This window comes from Rana temporaria, chromosome 12, assembly GCF_905171775.1.
Source record: "Rana temporaria chromosome 12, aRanTem1.1, whole genome shotgun sequence".
NCBI lineage: Eukaryota > Metazoa > Chordata > Amphibia > Anura > Ranidae > Rana > Rana temporaria.
This window is the reverse complement of record NC_053500.1, coordinates 124,510,415-124,536,052: the sequence shown is the minus strand read 5'-3', so window position 1 is coordinate 124,536,052 and position 25,638 is coordinate 124,510,415. Positions and strand designations below refer to the sequence as shown.

Below are 25,638 nucleotides of genomic sequence, written 5' to 3'. Positions count from 1 at the left end.
GAACGCCCATTCCCCGCGGGCAGTCGGAATCTTCTATGTACGATTACACAGTGAGTACGGGGATAAAAAAATTAAGACAGGCATACTGTAGCTCGCGCTACTATGCCTAATTTTATGCTAAAAAGTTGTTCTGCAGGGTGAAACACCGCTTTAAGAAGGCTATGCTGCCTCCTGGACCAATTCTATTATATGGCCTGGAGACCTCCAGGAAAAAAGCATAGCACATATACAGCACCGGGAATCAATGGGATCACTCCTGTTGTCAATAGGCTCACATAAATAGCTTTTTTCCATTACAGAGGCCACAACAACAGCATGGTCCCAAAGGAGCAGGGCCTCTTTAATATTGCTGCTTCCTCTGTGTTACAACTAAGTGCTGCCAAGACTTGAAACTATAAGGAAAAACAGCAGTAAGACAATTTGAAGTCATAAAGGCTTTCAGACTATGGGCATCTGTAATATTAGGCCCCGTAAACACGACCGGTTTTCTCGACAGAATTCAGCAAGAAACTCGATGGGAGACGTATTCTGCCGAGAAAACCGGTCTTGTGTACACTTTTCGCCAAGAAACCGTTTGGGAAACTCGTCGAGCCAAAAAGAGAGCATGTTCTCTATTTCCTCGTTGGGCAATGGGAACATTTGGCTCGACTAGTGTTTTGACAGCCGAACAAGGAACTCGACGAGCAAAACGATGTGTTTTGCCCATCGAGTTTCTCGGCCATGTGTACGCGGCCTTAGAAGTATCTACAACAGTAGAGGCATTAGTGCCCTGGAAATGTCTGTTGCAGGATAGGAATTGATGGTCATGGGCATCTATAGGAAACGGGGCACAAGGACAGCGGGAGGCAGCTGAGCTACAAAATAAAAGTGTATATATTTTGGCTAGAGATTAAATGTTGATGAATGGGCTAAGGAAGAATACCATCTTTATATAAATCTACCCTTGCAGTATAAAGAGATCACTTTAAACAAACTAGGAACATACCGTATTTATCGGCGTATAACACGCACCCTAACTTTAAGAGGGAATTTTCAGGAAAAATAAATTCCACAGCCCCCTGCGTATAACACACAGGCACAGTTTACCCTCTGTTTTCAGGGTAAAAAAGTGAGTGTTATACGCCAATAAATACAGTACACCCGATTAAAAGAGTTCAATCCCATTAAAGCGGAGTTGCACCCTAAAAATGAACTTTCTATTAACAGCTTGCCTTTAATGTGGCTGTTACTAGGCAGTATTCGTCATCTGCCTAGTTTCTGGTCCTAGGTGGTTCATCTTCCTGTCCTAAGACCCCATTGCCTCCTGGGAAATTATGACACTCATTTCCCATGAGTAGCCTGCTGGGCTGCGTGCTCGGATAAGGGTCTGGTATGGATTTGGGGGTTCCCCTTAAAATCCATGCCAGACCGAAGGGCCTGGTATGGTCTTGGAAGGGGAACCCATGCGTTTTTTATTTTGGCGTGGGGTTCCCCCTCAAAAGATCATCAGAGCACAAGTCGCATTCCAAAGTCGGATCAATTAAGACCGCAATTTAATTTTGACTTAAGTGATATTCAATGGGCTGAAGTAGGATCAAAGTCGGACCAAAGTAGTGCAGGGAGCATTTTCAAAGTCGGACCGTTAAGACGGCTCTCATAGGGAAACATTGATTTCACACATCATGCGACATGAGCTCCCAATGTCGGAGCGTTTGTCGTACAAGTGTGAATCTGGCCTTAAACCTGGAAGGCTACTATGCACAGCTGCACCAGATTCTGTGTGCACCAGTAATAGTAAATCTCCCCCAATCTGTCAAACACAGGAACTGGGATCTATGTCGATTCTGTATCAGAAGTCTTCACAACACATGTATATTCAGTGAACAATCGGCAAAACTATTTGTAAGCATGTGTGACTACCTATATGATGGCGGCCTTAGTCATACAACTAATTAAGTTAATAGTACACCACAGGTCTACTCTAAGAGGATGACTTATTACCTAAAGAATGACCATCAATTGCTGAGTTATGTGTTGTAATGTTTTTGCTATTTATTACTTTTCCTATAATTCCTATTCATGAATTTTAATTACAGACTGTCACTATTGTACAGTAATCAAATGTGTTTTCCTTCTAGAAACTGTAAACATTAAGGCCCGGATTCACATACATCGGCGCATATTTATGCCGCTGTAGCGTATCTTCTTTACACTATGCCGACGCAGCGCAGAGAGGCAAGCACTGGATTCACTAAGCACTTGCCACCAAATCTGCGCTGGCTTTCTTAGGTGTAAGTCGTCGTAAGTGGAAGTGGGCGTGAGCCATGCAAATGAGGCGTGACCCCATGCCAATGATGGGCCGAGCGCCATAAAGATACGAATAATGAACGGCGCATGCGCCGTCCCGTGGACGCATCCAGTGCGCATGCTCAGAATGACGTCGGAACGACTCCCTAAGATACAAAGGATCACTGCCTACGACGTGAACGTAACCTACGCCTAGTCATATTCACGTACAACGTAAACGACAAAAGATACAACGGCTTGTGTTCCCTGGTCCATACCTTTGCATGAGTTGCGCCTCATATATGGGGACGGACGTACGACTTACGCAAACCACGTATATTATGCGCCGGGCGCAAGTACGTTCGTGAATCGGCGTATCTCCCTCATTTGCATATGTGCATAGAAAATCAATGGGAGCGGCAAATGCGCCCAGCGTAAATATGCGCCCACGATACGACGGTGTAGGCAAGTTACGTCGGTCGTAGGAAGCCTTTTTTCAGGCGTATCTTAGTATGTGGGTCGGCGCAAAGATACGACGGCGCACATTTGTACTTACGTCAGCGTATCTTGAGATACGTCGGCGCAAGTGCTTTGTGAATCTGGGCCTAAATTCTCATCTTTTATTGTAACAGTGCCAATGCATTTTTCCGTTCTTGACACATAGCACTCACTGAACCATTCACATGTCTGCTTCCAGGGAACTAATCATCTAATGTCCCCATCACTGTCACACAAACACACAAACTAGTGCCAAATTACTTCTAATCCAATTAACCTAATGGCATGATTTTGTGGACCGTGTCAGAAAACTGGAGAGCCATGTGTAAACTCAGAAAGACAAGTGGAATTATACATGTTAAAGGCCCTGCTCTGAATCAAACCAAAAACCTCCACATGTACAACCACCAGATTAACCACGTAGCCCCGGACCATTTTGTTGCTAAATGACCGGGCCACTTTTTGCGATTCGGCACTGCGTCAATTTAACTGATAATTGCGCGGTCGTGCGACGTGCCTCCCAAACAAAATGTACGTCCTTTTTTTCCCCACAAATAGAGATTTCTTTTGGTGGTATTTGATCACCTCTGCGGTTTTTATTTTTTGCGCTATAAACAAAAATAGAGCGATAATTTAAAAAAAAAATCAGTATTTTTTACTTTTTGCTATAATAAATATCCCCAAAAAACATATAAAAAAACATTCTTTTTCCTCACTTTAGGTCGATACGTATTCTTCTACTTATTTTTGGTAAAAAAAAAAAAATCACAATAAGTGTTTCTTGATTGGTTTGCGCAAAAGTTATAGCGTCTACAAAATAGGGGATAGTTTTATAGCATTTTTATTAATAATTAATTTTTTTACTAGTAATGGCGGCGATCAGCGATTTTTTTTTATCATGACTGCAACATTATGGCGGACACATCGGACACTTTTGACACATTTTTGGGACCATTGTCATTTTTACAGCGAGCAGTGCTATAAAAATGCACTGATTACTGTGAAAATGACACTGGCAGTGAAGGGGTTAACCACTAGGTGGCGCTGTAAGGGGTTAAGTGTTCCCTAAGGAGTGATTCTTACTGTAGGGGGCGTGGCTTGCTGACAAGTCACTGATCGTGTTCCCGATGACAGGGAACACAATCAGTGGCAGTGTCACTAGGCAGAACGGGGAGATGTTGGCCTGGATTCACGTAGCTGAGCGCATCTTAATGCCGGCGTAGAGCATCTCATATGCGCTACGCCAACGTAACAAAGAGAGGCAAGCACAGTATTCACAAAGCACTTGCTCCCAACGTTGCGCCGGCATAACGTAAATTCCTAGGTGTACGCCGGCCTAATTCAGAGTAGGTGGAAGTGGGCGTGATACATTTAAATGAACCGTGACCCCATGCAAATGATGGGCCGAACGAACGGCGCATGCGCCGTCCCGTGGACGCTTCCTAGTGGGCACTCTCAGAATCACGTCGGAAAGAACGCCTAAGATACGTCGAATCACTGAACGTAACCTACGCCCAGCCCTATTCACGTAGTACTATGTAAACAACGTAAAATACGACGACTGTTCCGTGGCCCATACCTTTGCATGGGTTGCGCCTCCCTATATGTGGAATAACTTTACGTCGGACGTACGCCTTACGTAAACGGCGTATATTACTGCGACGGGCGCAAGTACGTTCGTGAATCGGCGTATCTCAGCCATTTGCATATTCGATGCGTAAATCAATGGGAGCACCCCTTGCGGCCAGCGTAAATATGCGCCCAAGATACGCTGGCGTAGGAAAGTTACGTTGGTCGGAAGAAGCCTATTTTTAGGCGTATCTAGTTCTGTGGGCACGGCGCACAGATACGACGGCGCATAGTTACACTTACGTGGCGTATATCGAGATACATCGGCGTAAGTCTTTGTGAATCCGGGCCGTTGTGTTTACATTAACATCTCCCTGTTCTATCTCTCCGTGAGACGATCGCAGGTATGCCTGCGGCAATCGAGTCCGCATGACCCACAAAGATCGCTGCGGGCGCTCACGAGGCCGAAACAACCGCTTCTTAAAGGGGACGTATATATACGTCCTTTTGCCTGCCCATGCTATGCTGCAGATGTATATATGCGTGCGGCAGGCGACAAGCGGTTAATAATCCCCGTTAATAAAGGGACTAAAAACACTGAGCTATTTCTCCTGTGAAATAGTTTGTTTGGTGCGAATGGGGGCAAAATCAAAACGTTATTAACCACTTCAACTCCGGAAGGTTTACCCCCCCCCCCCCCCTTCATAACCATGTCATTTTTTGCGATACGGCACTGCACTACTTTAACCACTTGCAGATTGGCTAACACCGATATACGGCGGTAGAAAGGCGCGGCTGCCGCCGTGAGCAAACAGTTGAAGACATTGCTGGAACTGGCAACAGAAGGGCTTCTTTCCCTCGTAACATATCATTGAATCATGGCCACGGACTCTGCGAGACGCCGAGGGGGATTTTAGCCATCCAGTCTGCTTCCTGTCATTCCAGCTCAGCATTGCAAGCTAAAGGCCGTGGCTGGGTTATAGCCAAACGCCCTTTGTGCTTGCCATTTGGTAAGCAGGTCTGAATTATGGTGTTGGGCACTTTATTCTGTGTGTGGAGTCACTGTGGTGCCACTTAAAGGAGAACTGGTTCTTCATATGAACTTTTAGTTTGCTTCAACATCTGCCTTTATGTATTCAATTATATGAGGACTGGGTCTTCCTATGGATTTTTATTTTCACATTTAATTTATAATTTGGTATTTGGCGTCGTTTTTCCTCCTTCTTCCTTTTTTTTTAACTATGATCGTCAGCTTCATCTAGACCAGTGGTCTCCAAACTTTCTAAGCAAAGGGCCAGTTTACTGTCCTTCAGAGTTTACGAGGGCCGGACAGTGGTCAGTGGTAGTCAAAAAGGTCCCGACATCAGTGGGAAAAATGAACGCCCCATTGTTTGTTTCAGTGGGAGTAATTGTGCCCCGTTATTGGGTCCCATTGTTGGTGTCATCACTGAAGTCATTTTGCTCCATTGTTGGAAACTGTGCCCCATTGTTGGTGTCATTGTGAGGAATTGTCCTCTATTATTGGTGTCATTGTAAGGCATTGAGCCCCATTTTTGGTGTCATTGTGAGGAATTGTGTCCCATTGTTGGTATAATTGGGAAGAATTGTGTCCCATCACTGATGTCATTGGGAGGAATTGTGTCCCATCGTTGGTGTCATTGGGATGAATTGTGTCCCATCACTGATGTCATTGGGAGGAATTGTGTCCCATCGTTGGTGTCAGTAGGAGAAATTATGCCCCATGGTTGGTGTAATCGGCCGCCGAGTGTATCACACGGGAGCACGCCCGCAAGCTAACCCCCTTGGGAGAGTGCTTCCCAGAGGGGGGGTTAGCTCTTGCGGGGAGGAGCCGAGACAGCTGCCGAGGGACCCCAGAAGACGAGGATCGGGGCCACTCTGTGCAAAATGAACTTCACAGTGGAGGTAAGTATAACATGTTTGCTATTAAAAAAAAACCCCAAAAAAACGAACCCATACAACCCCTTTAAGCTTTGACAAAAAGAACCTGAAAGCTGATTGGTTTTTATGCAGAGCTGCACCAGATTTTGCACTCTGAGGGCCAGATTCTCAAAAGAGATACCACGGCGTATCTCCAGATACGCCGTCGTATCTCTGCGTCTGGCCGGTCGTATCTATGCGCCCGATTCTTAGAATCAGTTACGCATAGATTTCTATTAGATCCGACCGGCTAAAGTCTCTTACGCCGTCGGATCGTAACTGCATATTTACGCTGGTCGCTAGGGGCGTGTACGCTGATTTACGCCTAGAAATATGTAAATCAGCTAAATACGCGAATTCACTAACGTACGCCCGGCCGACGCAGTACATATACGCCGTTTACGTTAGGCTTTTCCCGGCGTAAAGTTACCCCTGCTATATGGTGGTGTAAGTGCGGCGTACCAATGTTAAGTATGGCCGTCGTTCCCGCGACGGAATTTGAAAATTTTACGTTGTTTGCGTAACTCGTCCGTGAATGGGGCTGGACGTAATTTACGTTCACGTTAAAACCAATACGTCCTTGCGGCGTATTAGGCGCAAAGCACACTGGGAGATTTCCACGGACGGTGCATGCGCCGTTCGTGAAAAACGTCAATCACGTCGGGTCACAGAACATTTACATAAAACACGCCCCCTTGTTCCAAATTTGAATTAGGTGGGCTTACGCCGGCCTATTTACGCTACGCCGCCGCAACTTACGGAGCGAGTGCTTTAAGAATATAGCACTTGCCCGTCTAAGTTCCGGAGGCGTGACGTAAATCGGATACGTTACGCCGCCGCAAAGATACGCCGCTGTACGAGAATCTGGCCCTTAATTTTTAGTTAATCAACCCCAATATGCGTAGTGGAATATACAGTATGGTACTTACCTCTACAGACACAGTCGGTCTTATTCAATAAAGCAAAGAGCAACGTAGAAACTGCAGCAGTACAGAGCAACCAATAAGAATTCATCTTTCATCAATCGAATGTGAGCAAAATGAAAATTGTTCTTAGCACAACATCATTGCTAAATTAAATAAGCACAAACCCTCAAAAAATTTCAACATTGCTTACTTCCTCTATTTACCACAGGGCTGAATCTGAAAGGAAGCTGAAGCTGAAAGGCACATTTTCCACTGAAATTGGTTTATAATGTATTCCACAGGGCAAGAAAAGGGCAAAGTTCATTACTCATCAGAGCCATATATGGGTGCTGCTTTCCCAGCTCAAGCCCCAGTGCTGGTATTTGAGCCTTGCTCTAGGATATAAATTCTTATAGGTAGATTCGCAAAGAGTTAGGCTGGCTTATCTACAGATAAGCCGACCTAACTCTGAATCTAAGCCGACCTATGTTTAAGTGTATTCTCTAACAGAGATACACTTAAACATATCTAAGATAGGACGGCTTGTGCTGTCCTATCTTAGATTGCAATGTTTTGGCTTACCGCTAGGTGGCGCTTACATTGCGGCTGGCCTAGATTATGTAAATGAGCATTTACGACGATTCCCGAACGAACGCGAGCCCGCCGCAGTCGATTAACGTCGTTTCCGTACGCGATAGGCCGCCTAAAGTTATTCCACCTATGAGGTGGAATAACAATGTTAAGTATGGCCGCCGTTCCCGCCGCGAGGTTCGAATTTTTTACGTCGTTTGCGCAAGTCGTCCGCGAATCGGGATTTACGTCGTTTACGTACGCGTCAAAATCAATAGGCCCGTACGGTCTACTTAGCCGCAATGCGCACTGGGAAATGTAGTCGCCCGGCGCATGCGCAGTGTCAAAAAACGTGAGGTCAAGCCTCATTTCCATACAACACGCCCCCCTCCAAGTCATTTGAACTAGGCGCGCTTACGCCTGCTCGTTTTAGGCTACGCCGCCGAAAATGAGCAGGTAAGTGGTTTAAGAATCACTACTAGCCTAACTAATTTACGGCGGTGTAGCCTAAAAAGACTAGGCTAGGCCGCCCTAAAGTTAGGCGCCCCTACGTGAATCTACCTATAAGATCCTTTTCACACCTAGGCATTTTTTATGTGTTTTCTATTAAAATCAATGGGAACACATCATAACACGTCTCATGCACAAGCATGTCAATGCCTCATGATGCCTAGCAACATGTGTTGACGCAGTGTTGCCAACCGTCAGTATTTTTACTGGCAGCCAGTAAAAAACAGGCAATTTTCTCCTGCCAGTAAAAGTAAAAGGTTGCCAGTATAAAATATGTCTGTGATGCTCGGCTTGGTCTGGAGCTGAGACCATCTGAGTACCTGCTACAGTGTGATTGGGTGCCTTAGCATGTCATGTGATGTCATGGTGCAATGGAGCCAAGACGTATTGGCCAGAGCCTCGTGTGCGGGTCTGTGGTATGAGAGCAATGCAGCCTCGGACCGTCAGTGCTGTTTAGACTGGAGTGGACTGGAGGGTTCACTTGGCTTGGAGAGAGACTGTCACTGGGACGTGTCATGTCGGGGAGGTCTCATCATCATCTGTGCTGCTGTCAGTGTTACTGTGAGAGTCAATTTCATGTGTGTGGCCGCCCATTCAAATTTTTTGCCCTCCTGTCCCTGAGCTACTTACTTTCTATATATCAAAAATAAAATAAGAATATAAGCCAGATTCACATAGAATTACGTTACGCTGCGGTGGCGTAACGTATCCCATTTACGTTACACCGCCGCAGGTTTACAGCGTAAGTGCCTGTTTTACAAAGCACTTACCTGTAAACTTGCGGCGGCGTAGCGTAAATCCGCTCGGCGCAAGCCTGCCTAATTCAAATGGGGCGGGCACCATTTAAATTAGGCGCGTTCCCGCGTCGAGCGTACTGCGCATGCTCCGTCTGTAAAATTGCCCGACGTGCATTGCGCTAAATGACGTCCCAAGACGTCATTGGTTTCTACGTTAACGTAAATGGCGTCGTAAATCCCGCGTTTAAAATTTCAACGCGGGAACGACGGCCATACTTAACATGGGTTACACCACCTAGAGGGCATGCTTAGTTTTACGGGACGCATCTCTACCGAAACAAACGTAAATTTAGATCGACGGGCAAAGCGGACGTTCGTGAATCGGCGTAACTAGTAATTTGCATATTCAACGCCGACCGCAATGGAATCGCCACCTAGTGGCCGGCCTAGAATTGCAGCCTAAGATCCGACGGTGTAACACAGTTACACCTGTCGGATCTTAGGGCTATCTATGCGTAACCTGATTCTATGAATCAGGCGCATAGATACGACAATCGTATCTCAGAGATACGACGGCGTATCAGGAGATACGCCATCGTATCTCTTTTGTGAATCTGGCCCTATGTTTTTGTGCCTTATTATCTACCTTAAATGATATTGCTAATTGCATATTGTATTTGTTGGTAGCCTAAATATTCAAATTTGCACTTAAAACTTTAATTTTGTAACTTTTGGAAATGCCAGTAAAAACTTGGCTATGCCAGTAAAATGTGGGTGTTGTGTCAGTAAAATTCAATCTGGTAGGTTGGCAACACTGTGTTGATGTTGCTTTGACACACAATGGCATGCAATACAAAAGGCCATTGCATATTATTGATGTAGCACCCTGCAGTTTAGGCCGGGTTGCTCCTCACAAATTTACTTACCAGTAGTTATCCCGGTTGATTGTTAGAGATCTATTGATTTCTCCCTAAGTTTGGCCTTGTTGCACTTTTCTCTTCTACCACTAGGTGGCCGGTACTTGGTGGTACCAGATGTGAGAAGGGCAACCCAAGGTCAGGTTATGGGTATGTGGGGTGTCTTTCTTGAGTCCCTTGGCCTGCTGGGAAAGCCTATATATTGGGGTGGAGTCAGGTGATCTATGTTCTGTGCCACCAGGATGGCTGTCTGGGTGGACATGTGTTGTACTGCCCGGGCTGCTAGGCCAGACATCAGGCCTATCCCGGGCACATCTGGCTACTAGGCTGTCTAAGGGGCCTATCCAGAAGCAAGAGAGCAGCAGAGGGATGGGATTGTGGCTTGCAGTCCAAACCGAAGTGACGGTTATGTCAGTCGGAGAACCTGTTGCGGTCGGAGGTAGAGGAGAAGCTGTCGCCAGTAAGGGACTATCCACCTTATTACCAGGGACCACAGTGAGTAACTGAAGCAAGTACCGGGAGCAGTATTCTCACCAACCGGGGACGGTGAAGAATCAGGAAACTTCAGTGGGAATCAAGCCAGGGACCCAGCCAGCGGAGGTGATGCTTGCAGTGCAGCCTTGTGTGTCAAGTCAGAGACCAAGCAGGCCAGTAGAGTGAAGCTTGAGAGGTATCTTGAGTGCCAAGCTAGAGACCCAGCAGAGACGCTTAAGGAAGATACCACTGTGAATATTGAAGGAGCGCAAGGGATTCAGTGACAGTGAATCAGTGGGTATAATGAGAGACCGGGAGCTAAGTGGGCTGAAAAACTACAAGGAGTGATTGTAGTGAAAGTGAAGGAACTGTTGAGCCTTGTGTTTGGAACTGGTAAAGACTGTTGCCATAGGAGACAGAATTCCTACACATGCAGATGTGGTGTCTTGCTGGATGCCTTTCCCTGCATGGCTGTCCTCCTATTGAAGTCATGGAGTCTGTCAATTAAGCTTGTAACTACCTAAGGGTGTCCTGGCCCTAACCCTCTCTCCCCTAAAAAAGTTTGTTAACCTCCCTGGCGGTATGATTCTGTCTGGAATTACGTACCAAAAGCGGTACCATTATTTTACATGGAAATTCTGCGTTTTATACTGTAGGCCTGCAATTCTTAGGAATAACTCACTTAAATCTGTCCAAACAAGAGTCTAATAGGCATCCCGGGTATGATAAAGTTTGAAACACCAAATCATAAAATTATAATATAATAAATAACTATAAATAATTATAACAAATGATAATGTAATTATAATAAAAATTATTCAATAATGTAATCAAATCAAAATCACTGAAATTTGCAGTTGCAGAATTGTCGCTGTCATTACTTTTATTTTTTTATGACGAATTTCCCCATAAATCGCTATCGCTCAATTCTGCAAGTGATTATAATTTATTATCGCTGTTTTCTAGCTGCTCTAAAATCACTTTTGACATAAAGGGACACTTTTGGTTGCTATGGACAATATAGAGTTTGCAGGCACAAAAAAATGTTTTTATTATATAAAACTACATGTAGGGCACTGGGCAGACCACTAGGGACAAGGGGGTGTGTATTTTTTACATACAGTACTGTAATCTATAAGATTACAGTATACTGTATGTAATGTGTTTGTTTACTTTTTTGAATTTGCCGCCGGTCTCCGCCCCCGTGCGTCGTAACGTCGCAGGGAACGGAGATCGGCGGCACGCGGGCACTGTGTGAGTCGAATGGAGGACGCCGCACGGTCACACAGCGGGGATGCATCGCTGGATCGATGGACAAGGTAAGTACAGTAATCTGCCTGGAAAAGGTAAGCCAGCGTGCACTGCAGGACTGCACATCTACCCCGAGCGTGACTCGGGGTTACCGAGTCTGCGGCCTCGGTGGTGTCCTCCCGACTTCTCCCGCGCTGTCTTCATGTCGAATCCCCGCTTCCCGCACTCAGTTTGAAGCCTCCGCCGACGTATACCGAGTGCAGTACACTCAGGTATATTCGGCCAGGCTCGGCTTCTCACGCATAAACGTCACAGAGCGTGACTACGAGCGAAGCCGAGCCTGGCCGAATGTACCCGAGCGTACTGCGCTCGGTATATGTCAGCGCAGGCATCCAAACACGGCGCGGGAAGCAGGTATCGGCGTATATCGCGCACCCACGATTTTGCCCTGATTTTCAGGGCAAAAAAGTGTGCGGTATGCGCGGATAAATACGGTATTTTTTCCTCCATATGAGATCAAAATACAATCTGTGCTCATTCACACGAACATTAATTAAAAGAAGCGGCTGATCCACAGTTTTACAGGCCAACCTCCGCTGCCCATCTGAATCCTAACATTACAGACAGGGCTGTACACGTTTCTAACTCAAGATCAATGGGGCCTCGCCAAAACCATGAGCCAACGTCTTGGCTCACATTTGCCACATGGTCCTGCAATGTATTTCTGACCATACAATATACAATGTTATTGTTCAATTTGTATGCAATCAGGCAGGCCCTTGCTCTACATAGTTGAAGATAAATCTAAAGGAAATTTAATAAGAAAATTATGTAATGTATGGCCAGCTGAAGCCTGCTGTCTAGCAATAGTAAGGAAAAAAGAGTAAAAAACAAAAATACAGCCACCAGCAAGTGACAGATTTGTTCTTTGTCTATCAAATGTTTTCCATTGAAAATAAAATAGTGTGCATGGGGAAAATACCACAATATGGCCATTAGATGGAGCGAAGTATCAAAGGAAATACATTTTCACCTCAGCTCCATCTAGTGGCCATATTGGGATACTTTTCCTATTTACATAGTTTTTTTTTTCTCATTGATTAACCACTTTAACCATTAACCTTGATCAGCGTAGATGTTAAACTCTTCCCAGCCAGTGTCATTAGTACAATGACAGGGTATAGTATTTGCTAAATAGCAAAAAATGGCCTGGTCATGAAGGGGGTACAATCTTCCAGAGGTCAAGTGACAGGAACACTGAGCTTTAGCCAGGTCCTTGCTTTTAACGAGTGTGCAAACTCAGACAGCTTGCAGGTCTCAGATAAGACCTGAACCCAGTATTGAAGACTTCATCCCACCCAAGACTCCTTGAAGTCTTCAGCCCCTGGACCCTGATCCTGGATGAGAAAACTGGGCACCCCAGTCTCCTCCATTCAGACATAATTCTCCAGAGCCCTGCACTCTGCATCAGTGTGAACCCTTTGTCACTATTTCCTATAGGCTGCTTTCACACTGAGGCAGTTTTCAGGCATTTTAGCGCTAGAAATAGCCTCTAACTAACACCTGAAAACGGCCTCCTATTCATTTCAATGTGACTTTTTACACTGGGGTGGTGCGCTTGCGGGACAGTGTAAAAAGTCCTGCAAGCAGCATCTTTGGGCGGTTTGAAAATGTGATGATCACTGTAACAGACTGTCACAAATGGGTTACATTTATAACAGCTGTGTTGTGATTGGCCCACAGCTATCACATGGTATAGGGTGCTGTGATTGGTCCAGGTACCATGTGATAGCTTTGGGCCAATCACAGCATCCCAATACTAAGCACAGCTGTTGTGAATGAAACCCATTCATAACAGTTGTGTTTACATTGTGATTGTGTAGCAATTACTTGATACCCTGGCCGCTTAAAGCGGCCAGCTACCAGGAGCTGCAATCAACCGTGTTCCATTGACACAGCAGCCAGGGGGCTGGGGGGCCAGCAGTTAAAAAGACTAAAATAGATTTTTGAAATGACGCAATTTGGTTTAGAATTATCTTACAGATGAAGTTTAGGTATGCCAAATTTTACATATATTGGTCCAATTTCAACCAATATAAGTATGTATATGCCATACTTCCATCCCTGTGGATGCTGAAAATCCCTGTAGTAGCTACTCCTGTGATCTCCACTATCCTCTGGGTCCCATGCCGAACGACTGCACTGCTGCATTGTGAACACAGAAGTTCTCTCGCTTGGCAAAGACGCCGTTCAGGGAACATTTTGCATTTTCTCAAAGAATGCAAAGCATTCCTTGATTGAAAAAAGTGTAGAGGCAGAATGGCCGTGTCATGATCTCCATCTAATCCAATCAGAGCACTTTGCATTCTTTGAGAAAATATAATGCGGTCTATGAATGGCGACCGTGCTGAGAGAGCGACCTCCGGTGTTCAGTAAGCAGAAGTGCACACACCCAGCACAGGACCCAGAAGCTAGCAGCAATCACTGTGGTGCTTATAATGCCTTGTACACACACGACCGCTTTTCCCGTCGGAATAAACTCCCAAGGTTTTTCTGATTAAGTTCCGACGGAATTCCGCTCAAACTGTCTTGCATACACACGGTCACACTAAAATCCGACTGTCAAGAACGCGGTGACAAAAAACACTACGACGAGCCGAGAAAATTAAGTTCTATGCTTCCGAGCATGCGTCAAATTTTTTCCCAGCGTGTGTGGTGTTTATTTCGTCGGAAAAGCATACAGACGATCAGAATTTCCAATCAAATTTACGAAAACATGTTCTCTATCTAATTCCGTCTGGATTTCCGACAGAAAAAGTCCGATGGGGCTTACACACGGACGGATTATCCGATGAAAAGCTCCCGTCTGAATTTTTCCGTCAGAAATCCCGCTCGTGTGTACAAGGCATTACAGGGATCTCCAGCTTCCATGAGGATCCCACAGGTATGGCTCATACATACATCCAAGCTAAACTAATGTAACTATGTAAAAAGTGCCATACCTGGAATTCAATCTTAGCCCTCAATACTCCGCTAATGTCGTATTTTTAACTTTGGTTGGATTTAGACTTTATGCTTTAAGTCAGAGGTCTCCAAACTGCGGCCCGAGGGCCAGATGTGGCCCTTTGCTAGCCTTTATCCGGCCCTTGGGGCACAATTCCTCCCACTGACATGAGGCACTATTCCTCCCATTGACACCAACAATGGGGCACTATATTATCCACTGATACCAATGATGGGATACTACTCCTCCTACTAATAGGGGGAATACTCCTCTTCCTATTGACCACCAACCCTGAGGCCATATATGTTCTCACTGATGCCGGGCCTGTGACTTTTTCTTCCCTTGCTGGCCCCAATCCGGCCCTCCTAAAGTCTGAAGGGCAATAAAGTGGCCCTTTGTTTGTAAAGTTTGGAGACCCCTGCTTTAAGATTTTACAACAGACAAGAGTTCAAGGCTTCTGTTCTAAAACTGGTTAGACCCATACTCCACACGTGATCACTCCACTCTGTCCTATCACTAATGTCTTCATAGACAAGTCAGCAGGTTGACGGTCTCTGAGCAATTTATCTTAGAATGTATCCTAATACCGATGTGAATGAGTTCCAACTATCTTGCCACGAGATGAAATGTAATAAACAAGTGCAGCTGCCAGGACTGAGGTTTCAATGACAAACACATATTGAAAAACATGTCATGAGATGAAATTGCGCGATGGATCACTGGAAAGAGTCACGTGCAAAAAAAACTAACGAAACATGTTAGCAGACGACATCTGCTGGTACCTACTACACATTGCAACTCCATCGGTTTCTAAGTAGCCCCATTTATAATTACCTGCCCATGAACATATATCAAGTAAGTATTCAAATTAATTATTTATAGGGTTATAAAAACTGACCTGTTTTTTTGCAACACTGAAGCTAAACACTGACATAGCTAAGCAGGAACAGCAAGAGCTCTGTTCAAGAGCTAGAATGACCTGAAGAATTCACATTTGACACTTCTGGGAGTGTCAGATGCCTGCGACCCCCATTGCAAACTTTGTCCTGTAGTGAAGTAGGGGGCCAGCAGAAAAAAAAAAAAAAAAACACTGCTCAACGAAAGACTAGGCACCTGACTTGGGTCCATAAAGGGGCAAAAAAATTGTGAAAGAAAGGTCAAGAACATGGGGACATGACCTTAAATTAGCAGTTCAAAAGTTACCTCCTTTTACTTAAAGTAGAGGTTCACCCTATAAAAAATTTATAACACTGCATCCAGCACCGTGCTGCATATAAAATGTCACTGACCTTTATTTTTTTCCCCCCGTAGATATCGTTTAGCCGTGGAATTCACCGCGGCTTCCGGGTAGGGAATTCCGCGGGAGTGGCATGCTAAACAATCAATTGGCATGCTAAACGACGGCGCACACAGCGCGTCACGACTTCCCGAAGGAAGCTCGGGTCGGCTCAGCTCTATTCGGCGCCTGCGCACCGGCGCCGAATAGAGCCGAGCCGACCCGAGCTTTTTTCGGGAAGTCGTGACGCGCTGTGTGCGCGGCCGTTTAGCATGCCAATTGATTGGTATGTCAATAGGAACGCCCACTCCCTACCCGGAAGCCGCGGTGAATTCCACGGCTAAACGATATCTACGGGGAAAAAAAAAAAAAAAGGTCAGTGACATTTTATATGCAGCACGGTGCTGGATGCAGTGTTAGAAATTTTTTATAGGGTGAACCTCCACTTTAAAAAGTAGCTCCAGTTTTCCCCCAAAAATTATAAGTCAGCAGCTACAAATACTGTAGCTGCTGACTTTTACTGTACACACTTACCTGTCTATGGATCCAGCGCTGTCCTTACCCAAGCTAATTCTTTAATCGGCTTCGGGTCAAGGTGCAGGCATCTTAAGTATGGGAAAACAGCAGTAACATAGAATTTCCCACTGCGCATGGGCAAGTCACACTGCACTTTTTGAATGGTCCCACAGTCTTCTGGGACCTGTGATGTGTCCCAGAAGGCTGCAGGGGAAGGAGGGGGGTGAACCTCTACTTAGATTGCAGAGGCTGTCAAAACCAGGTACCCCCCCCCCAAAAAAAGTGGCAAATGTAAAAGGAGGAGGGGAGGGAAGAAGAGGACGAGCGTAACTTCCCCTTTTAGAAGGAGTTACGCTTTAAAGAGTACAGTGGAACCTTGACTTCAATGGCATGCAATATCGCATCTGACCAGAGGTGCGGGGGAGGCGCCGGAGAGCCTCAGTAACACACGGAAAGGCTGCACTGAAAGTAAAGGGGCTGAATAATTTTGCATGCCCAATTTTTCAGTTTTTTATTTGTTAAAAAAGTTTGAAATATCCAATAAATTTCGTTCCACTTCATGATTGTGTCCCACTTGTTGTTTATTCTTAAAAAAAAATTGCAGTTTTATATCTTTATGTTTGAAGCATGAAATGCGGCATAAGGTCGCAAAGTTCAAGGGGGCCGAATACTTTCGCAAGGCACTGTAACTATAATGACAGCTTTGTAGCCATATTCAGCCCAGTGCAGAGTATTTTTACATTCTGTTGGTGTCTTCCAGGATATATTTAGAGGCTGGAAACTTGCAGGGTGTGAGAATACACTGAGGGATTAATCTGTTTTCCGTTTAGTGTCCACTTTTTATAGAGTTCAATTAAATTCATGTGTTTCGCACAAAGTGCAGCCAACTGTAAAAAAGTATTGGAGCTGCTTCAAGGTACAAGGTCCACGCTCAAGACTTTTAGGATATTCCCCATTTTAAAGTAAACCTGTTGTAAGAGAAATATGTGGATTTGTCTTTGCTGACCTCCCTCTGAAAATGCTAGTTGCCTGGCAATCATGCCTATCCTCTGTACTTAGTCCTTTTTCAATCACTGACCAAAAAAACAAGAGCAGAAGAAATAGCCAGTTAGACGTTGTCCCAAGTAGAAGGGTAGGATTTAAGGCTTTTCTAGTTCTTTGGTCTTTTGGAGGTTTTTCTCAGGGTTTGACCCACTGATCTTGTGATATAAAAGATGCACTGTGGTCCAGAGTGAGAGACCTTGGGCCCATGAGAGGCCAGAGAGAAAGATAGCTATGAGTGTCCCCAATGAGACCCAGTGCTCGCAAGGGAAAGAGACGGAGAACCGCACCCGCAAGGATCAGAAGATAGCCACTCACTACTACCTGGATGTAAAGTCATCAGAACTTGGGCTTCGCCCCGAAGATACCAGCTGCTGGAGAATGCCTCTTATGGACTCTTTAATCACATGGACGCTACCTTTGCAGGTATGCTGGGGCAGCACACAGCTTAAAGTGGAGGTTCACCCGAACACTAAATTTTTAACATTAGATTGAGGCTCATTTTGTGAAGGGGAATCTGGTGTTTTTTTTTTAAATCGAAGCAGTACTTACCGTTTTAGAGAGCGATCTTCTCCGCCGCTTCCGGGTATGGGCTGCGGGACTGGGCGTTCCTATTTGATTGACAGGCTTCCGACAGGCTTCCGACGGTCGCATACAACGTGTCACGATTTTCCTAAAGTAGCCGAACGTCGGTGCGCAGGCGCGGTATAGAGCCGCACTGACGTTCGGCTTCTTTCGGCTACTCGTGACGCGATGTATGCGACCGTCGGAAGCCTGTCGGAAGCCTGTCAATCAAATAGGAACGCCCAGTCCCAAAGACCATACCCGGAAGCGGCAGAGAAGATCTATCTCTAAAACGGTAAGTACTGCTTCGATTTAAAAAAACACACCCGATTCCCCTTCACAAAATGAGCCTCAATCTAATGTTAAAAATTGTTTTTCGGGTGAACTCCCGCTTTAAGTTAGGGTTAGGGATGTAGGAAAGAATTATGTGCCTGATTGTTGGGCTTTGTAATGCCTTTTGCACTTTTCAAGTAAACATTTGAAACCTTGTTCCCACCTGATGTGAAGTTTCTCAAGGGGTGTATTGCAAACACCTTCTCATGGTTCTGGTCACCAAGGTACTTTGGGGTATGAAGACATCAATACAAGAGTAGTACAGTGTGAAGACACAAGTAGTTACAAAGGTTAATTGATCTCCAACAAACAGCCTGTCCGTAGCATGTACCTGCTGCAGGTGGGATAGCCTCTAGCAGCAAGGTAGATGTTGTCGGCACTTCTTTTACCAGCAGTCTGTCTCCCCGAGCAATGAGAGTGGATCTGCCCCACAGAGGTTCCCATCCTGTACAGGGGTATGGAAGTTCAGCAGTCAAGCTAAGTGCACATGAAGCCTGCATAAGGTGCACGGCGGTGCCCACTCCACTATTGGGGTGTGGTAGTGGAAAACCCTGGACAGGTGGATGTGGACAAGGCTCAGCATATCCCTCCTAAATGCGGGCTATGGAGAAGGTGCATATTGTTACAGAGACCGAGAAATAACTGGAGAACAATTACAGTGCAAGCATACATGGTGTGTCTCGATAGACAGAGGCCAGCCTTAAAATTGAGTATTCCCCATGGCAGCCTCAGCTTTGTCCTAAGGCATTAATAAAAACGGCACAAGAGTATAGGTACCCCGTGTGAAGTCAGGTGATCCTGCAACAGGTTCCTAGCATAGCCCAGAAGAACCCACCCTGGGATAGACCTATCATGTGACCCTTGCTTGGTGCCCAACAAGGACGGGAACATGTAGGATGTGACGACCACCCTGTCGCCATATACCCTCACCGGCTGACTAAGAAAGTGGTAAATTCAGGGGGTCAACTTGACAACTAGGCAAATTTTCAGAAAGAGGTTGGCAATGATAGCCAAATAATTTTTCAGTTTTTATAACGCCGTGGAACAAAGGGCTTTTGGATAGTAGGAAACGGTTTTGTGTCTTGTCTGATTACTAATTTGGACCTCAGTTCCCTGCACATGGTCAGTGGATGTAACTAGACCCCACCTACCAACAGAGCCTCACTGCCAAGATGTTGGTCTGAAACTCCACTGTCACATCCTTCTGGTCATTGTCCTTATTAACAGTCCCCCTCAACATTACTGCGCGTAGCACTTTGCTTGTAGGCTGACACTTCACATGGTACAGACTAGGACTCCAGTAATTCTAGTCTACTGGATTAAGACTGGCTTCCGCACCCGGATTGGGCCTCCCTAATAATTTAAAGGAACAAAACTGATGCCACACCTCTAGAGGGGAGCGTATTAGCATGGGGGAATTGCATGCTAATTATTTTGTATTACTACTTGTGTGTTAGTGCTATCTCATGGCTGAAGGCCAAACAGAGAGGTCACGTTTTTTCCCCTGCCAGTGACACCTGTCCCTGCACTGACTACGGAGACACTTTTTAGGAGAATAGTGCCAAGCACTGATTATTCTCCACCAGCTCTTCACAACACTGTACACTTAACCATGTTCAGCCTGAAGGCACAAATAGAAGCCACTGCACTTCATTTGCAAGGCCTTGCATAGACAAGGTTCCAAGCAAAGTCCCTAGGATAGTTCTGTTCCACAACAGGCCTTAAAATAGGGACCCTACCACTTGACGGCGTGTGCCAAGTACCACGCCACCCCTACCTATGGAACCCTTGTCACCAGTCACCACTGCTCCCGTTCCCAAGTTGGCTACTCCTCCTTCCTGTTATGCCTCAGTCCATAACCTCAAGGGTTAAATGTAATATACACGCCATTCCTGACCTGGGGGTCACTGAATGTTTAACTCCTACCCAGCCATTAAACGGTTTATTGGAGAAGCCCAATTAGCATTTTAGGCACCTGTCTACAAATGGCCACAGAAAAACCCCTACCTACGAGTATAACATGTATTCTATTATCCAGGATGACAGTTGTTCTGATCAGCAGAAGCTACTTAGCCAGTACAACTCAATGACAGGCTAAAAGGACTTGTGAAGAATATAGTATGTTTTAGGATAGTTGTGGAGGAGCATAGCAAATATCAACGTAATGAGACTTGGAGAGTGGGGGTCAGATTGTCATCTGCGTTCGAAAGCTGTCAAGGTGGCAGATGCTGGGGTATTTTTACAGTAACGAGGAAATAAAATGATGAAGTTGCATATATATCATTCGGCATTAGGGGCAGAGTGCATTTCACAAAAATACTTAAGAGCTTGGTCTTTCTGAATGTTAAGAATTAATATACATTCGTAAAGCCTTTACTGAGCCACCATGGGAAGATAAGTGGAGATTGTATACCAGGAGGGAAGAGTGGGCAGTTCATAGAGTTCTGGAGGGTATATCGTGGGGTAAATAAGTCCTCATGAGTATTCAAAAAAATCCCAGACCCTGAGGGTGTGGGTCAGACAGGATTGTATGGTAGAAGGTCGTTAGTTGGGGGGCAGCCAGGTTAGGGAGGAGACCAGTATCGGATCACAGTTGAACACGTCCAAAAGAACCCAGAAAGAGGTATCTTGTTTGAAAAGTGTCAAGGGGCAACGGCTGCTGCCAACTAGTAATGGGATAGCATGGAGACACCAAAGCCACCATTAAATCTGTGGCAGCAAAGTGTCATATTGATTCTTGGGCAGACTGAACCCCAGATAAATGTAAGTAAAGATTTTTGACCAGGCACTCTTCTATAGCTTATACATCAGCTTGCACTGAGCTCAGTTGTACTAGCATTGCAGGAAGCAGCTGCGTTGGTACGGAAGTATATGCAGCCTGTTTATACCGAGTTTGTTTCTCTTCCAGCTACTTAAATAAACTGTTTAGAGACAGCAGCAAAATACCTACAATTAAAGACTATAGCCCGGATTCACAAAGCACTTACGCAGACGTATCTCGAGATGTGCCGCGTAAGTGTAACTATGCGCCGTCGTATCCCTGCGCTGTGCCCACAAAGCAAGATATGCCTGAAAATAGGCTTCTTCCGACCGACGTAACTTGCCTACGCCGGCGTATCTTGGGCACATATTTACACTGGCCGCATATGGGAATTTTGATTCAAATATGCAAATGAGGTAAATACGGCGATTCACGAACATACTTGCGCCCGGCGCATCATATACGCGGTTTACGTAAGACATACGTCCGGCGTAAAGTTAAGCCTCATAAAGCAGGTGTAAGTCAGCAGCATCAATGCAAATGGCTGCACCAGGGAACACAGCCGTCGGATTTTACGTAGTTTACGTAGTACGTGAATACGGCTGGGCGTAGGTTCACGTCGTAGGCAGTGATTCGACGTATCTTAGGGAGTATTTCCAACGTGATTCTGAGCATGCACACTGGGATGCGTCCACGGGACGGCGCATGCGCCGTTGGTTCGGCCCCTCATTTGCATGGGGTCACGCTTCATTTAAATGGATCACGCCCACTTCCACCTACTTTGAATTAGGCCGGCTTACGCCTAGGAATTTATGTTACGCTGGCGCAACGTTGGGAGCAAGTGCTTTGTGAATACTCTGCTTGCCTCTCTGTGTTACGTCGGTGTAGTACATATGAGATGCGCTACGCCGGCAGAAATATGCGCCGATGTATCTGAATCCGGGCCATTGAATGTCATTTTCTACCAAAGATTCTTTATTCTTCCCATTTACTCCTGGAATTATAACGTCCATTGTCAGAAAATAAATGACAATGGGCCATATTCTTAAACAAGTTACGTAGGCGTATCAACAGATACGCCTACGTAAGTCCGTTTCCTATGTTTAAGTGTATTCTCAAACTGAGATACACTTAAACATGCCTAAGATACGACGGCTTGCGCCGTTGTATCTTAGGCTGCAATATTTACGCTGACCGCTAGGTGGCGGTCAGCGTAGAATATGCAAATGACTAGTCACGCCGATTCTCTAACGTACGCTTGCCCACCGTAGTGTTTTAATGTCGTTTCCGTAAGCGATACGCGGCGTAAAGATAAAGATGCCCCCTAGGTGGCGTACTCAATGTTAAGTATGGCCGTCGATCCCGCGTCGAAATTTCAAAATTTAACGTCGTTTGCGTAAGTTGTCCGTGAATGGCGCTGGACGCCATTTACGTTACAGTCAAAACAAATGACGTCCGTGAGACGTCATTTAGCGAAATGCACGTCGGGTAATTTACCCGACGGAGCATGCGCATTACGATCGGCGCGGGAGCGCGCCTAATTTAAATGATCCACGCCCCCTGCCAGGATCATTTGAATTAGGATGGCTTACGCGGGTGGACTTTACGCGACGCCGCCGCAAGTTTACAGGTAAGTGGTTTGGGAATCCGGCACTTGCCACTTAAACTTGCGGCGGCGTAACATAAAGTACATACGTTCCGCCGCCTTAGATGTATAAGAATATGGCCCATTGTTTTTTTCAAAACAATATCAGATTCCACAGCACAAATCACTTTGGCCAGGTTCTGCTACCCAAAAATACTCTTGTGTTTTGCATCTCAGATCCCACAACCCCATTTCATTTTTGTCAATGTTCCATCTTGTTTAGCTGACGGGAAATCTGTCCATTGTGGACATGATTAGGGTGTGAGAGCAGATGATAGTGTTATTCTGCTTATTCTACTTTCTACTGTTTCCAGAACACTTCAATTAAATACATGTGCCTTACTGTAATCCCAGCCAATTGATGGAAAAATCTCAATTAGTTGTTACTGGGTGGGCAAACTCTGTGGGGAAAGTGGAAAGCTGAGTGAGAGAGAGAATATACTGAACGCATCATTAATTTTAGTCTAGTCATACGTTTTAATGGCATGGATCTTGCAAGGTTCTGTAAACAGGAGCAATTATTGACATAATAATATTCTTTTCTTTCTTATCCATTAAGGGAGTCTTTTATCTTATGGTTATACTGTCACCTACAGGGAAATTGGACACTGGCAAACAAAAAACATGTAGGCCAGCCCAGGTAAACCCCTCCTACTACCATCATGCCTTTGTTTTTGCTAGTGTCCTAGGAGGACAACATTTTTATCTTTAGCTCTGCTAGTTTTTCTTTAGTTTTTTTTTGTCAATCAAGACTCTTCTCTACATCTCTTCTAGAGCTGGTTTCTTAGATTGTAGCTATCCAGCATGGCCATTCATCAACTTGGCCTTTGAAGTGCCACAGCTGAATCCTGCTGAACTGGATGTTGCGGGGCTAGTGCCAAAGTGACCTCTGTGTACTAGGTTTTGAGCAAAGTGCTTTCTAGACTCTGTTATAGTTAACAAGAGTACTTTTCAGGTCCAGAGCCATTGGCATTGCCTCTCAAGTTGTCTTTGGCACTGAACTGTCCCTGAAGACTCATTCTGGAGTGTAAACCAGTCGGGCTAAGAACTGGGAGTTACCTCACTGGTTTGGATTGCTAGACACTTTTACATTTCTTGCGTTCTGCTATTTTTTTACATGGAAGACACTGAAGGGCGGACCACTGCCCTTATAAATTGGGTGGCGTGCTCTTTTTTTTAAATTCAGGAAGCATCTCTCTACTGCTAACTCCTGCACTGTAAAGAGCCATGTGGAACTCTGGTTTTTGGTTTGTTACTGCTGCCCATCTACAGTGACTGTGAATACTTCCAGCCATCGGGCCTTCATCTGCTGTTTAGGTTCTACAAGTACCTGAGCTCTTGGCTGTTACACCCCTACATTGCTTAACTGCTATGTGGTCACAACATATCTTATTCTAGACATAGGGGGACAGACCCTCTGTACTTGATGCCCTCAGCTCACACTCAACCAGTCTCCAGTGCTGCTTGCAGAGTGCCCTCTGATGAAGTCAACATCTGCAGCCTGGAATCAGGAGGCCCTATCATCTATTTAAAGTGGTTATAAAAGTAAAAGATTTACCTCAATGCCATCGGCTCCTGCTGCTGTCAGTCAAAAGCTAAGCACAGAGTGGGGGGTGACTGAGCCCCGCTGTCTGTGTCAATAGACGCAGACAGCAAGGCTAGGGATCGAGCATGCACAAGTGCCCTCATAGAAAGTAGCTCCCTATGGGGCACTCACCAAAGTGGGGGAGCCAGGAGTGCCGGAAGGGGATCCCAGAAGAGGAGAATTGGGGCTATTTGCAAAACCATTGTACAGAGCATGTAAGTATAACTTCTTTTCTATTTTAATTATCGTCAAGCTTTACAATTACTTTAACCTATGGAGTCTTTCTTTAGCTCCATCAGTTATGACCAGCAACTCTGCCCTCTTGCCTGAGGTCCGTACTATAGTGACCCATTCAGTTGCTGTCAGACCACAGAGGCCATAAGCGCACTCCAGTGAGGCCCGGAACGGAAAAGACAAAAGAAAGTAGTGCAGGAACGGGCATGACAGTGTGTTTAGGGTATACAAGCAAGGGTTATCATTTAAGCTGAGTGGGGAGGTGACCTGAGAGAAAAGACCGAGGGGGAGTGGCTTTATTTAAGAGAGAGGCGAGACCAGGAAAGGAACAGTAAGCTGGGGAAGAAATTGGAGGAGGCAGTTTTCCCACCCGCCCTCCCTATATGTTGTTGTGTTTGTGTGTTTTCTTTCTTGCAGGAGCGCTGGAAAACGGTCGTCATAACAGCTGAGAATTGGCTGTGTTTCTTTTGGTCTTTGACAGTGGCAGGAACAAATGTGATGAAAAGGGGTGGGGAGCTCATTAGTAGATGTGCCCCTCCGGTGTATTCCAGCTGAAAGTTTGATGGAATACCGTAATAGTTGCACTGCGGACGGGGGTTCTCTCCGAGCTGATTCTAGGCTGGAGGCCTAGTGTGTTATATGGGCCCGCATTGTATTGGTGGTATATGTGTTGGAGTTCAGGGGGGCCATCAAAAAGAACAACAGACTGTGTTAATTACGTTGTTTACAGGCGTTATATATTTTGTTATATATTTTATTATATATTTGAGTTTGGGGTTTTACTTTACAGTGTTTTAATAAATAGGCTGTTATGGCCATTTTACTCCAAATTTAAGGTGTGGTCTCATCATTTTAGAAAATAAGATATGGGGGTGTTGGAGTAGAAGTGTTATAACAGTAAGAGGTAAGGTTGGGTACCTCTGGACTACACTGGTCATGCACCTTCCCCTGCAGATTCTGTATCTGCCTGAGACCTTAGCAGCATCTGAACCTTCGGCCACTGAAGCTCTGTCTGATTGCCCCAGTCCTTGCCAGGTGAACTTGC

The 25,638-nt window shown here is 45.5% G+C and overlaps 1 protein-coding gene across 1 annotated transcript in view; it reads right to left on the bottom strand.

Annotated features, from left to right (window-relative positions):
* Positions 1 to 25,638, bottom strand: part of LOC120918761 (phosphatidate phosphatase LPIN3-like) — an 87,773-nt gene that overhangs the window by 46,271 nt on the left and 15,864 nt on the right. The window lies entirely within an intron of this gene.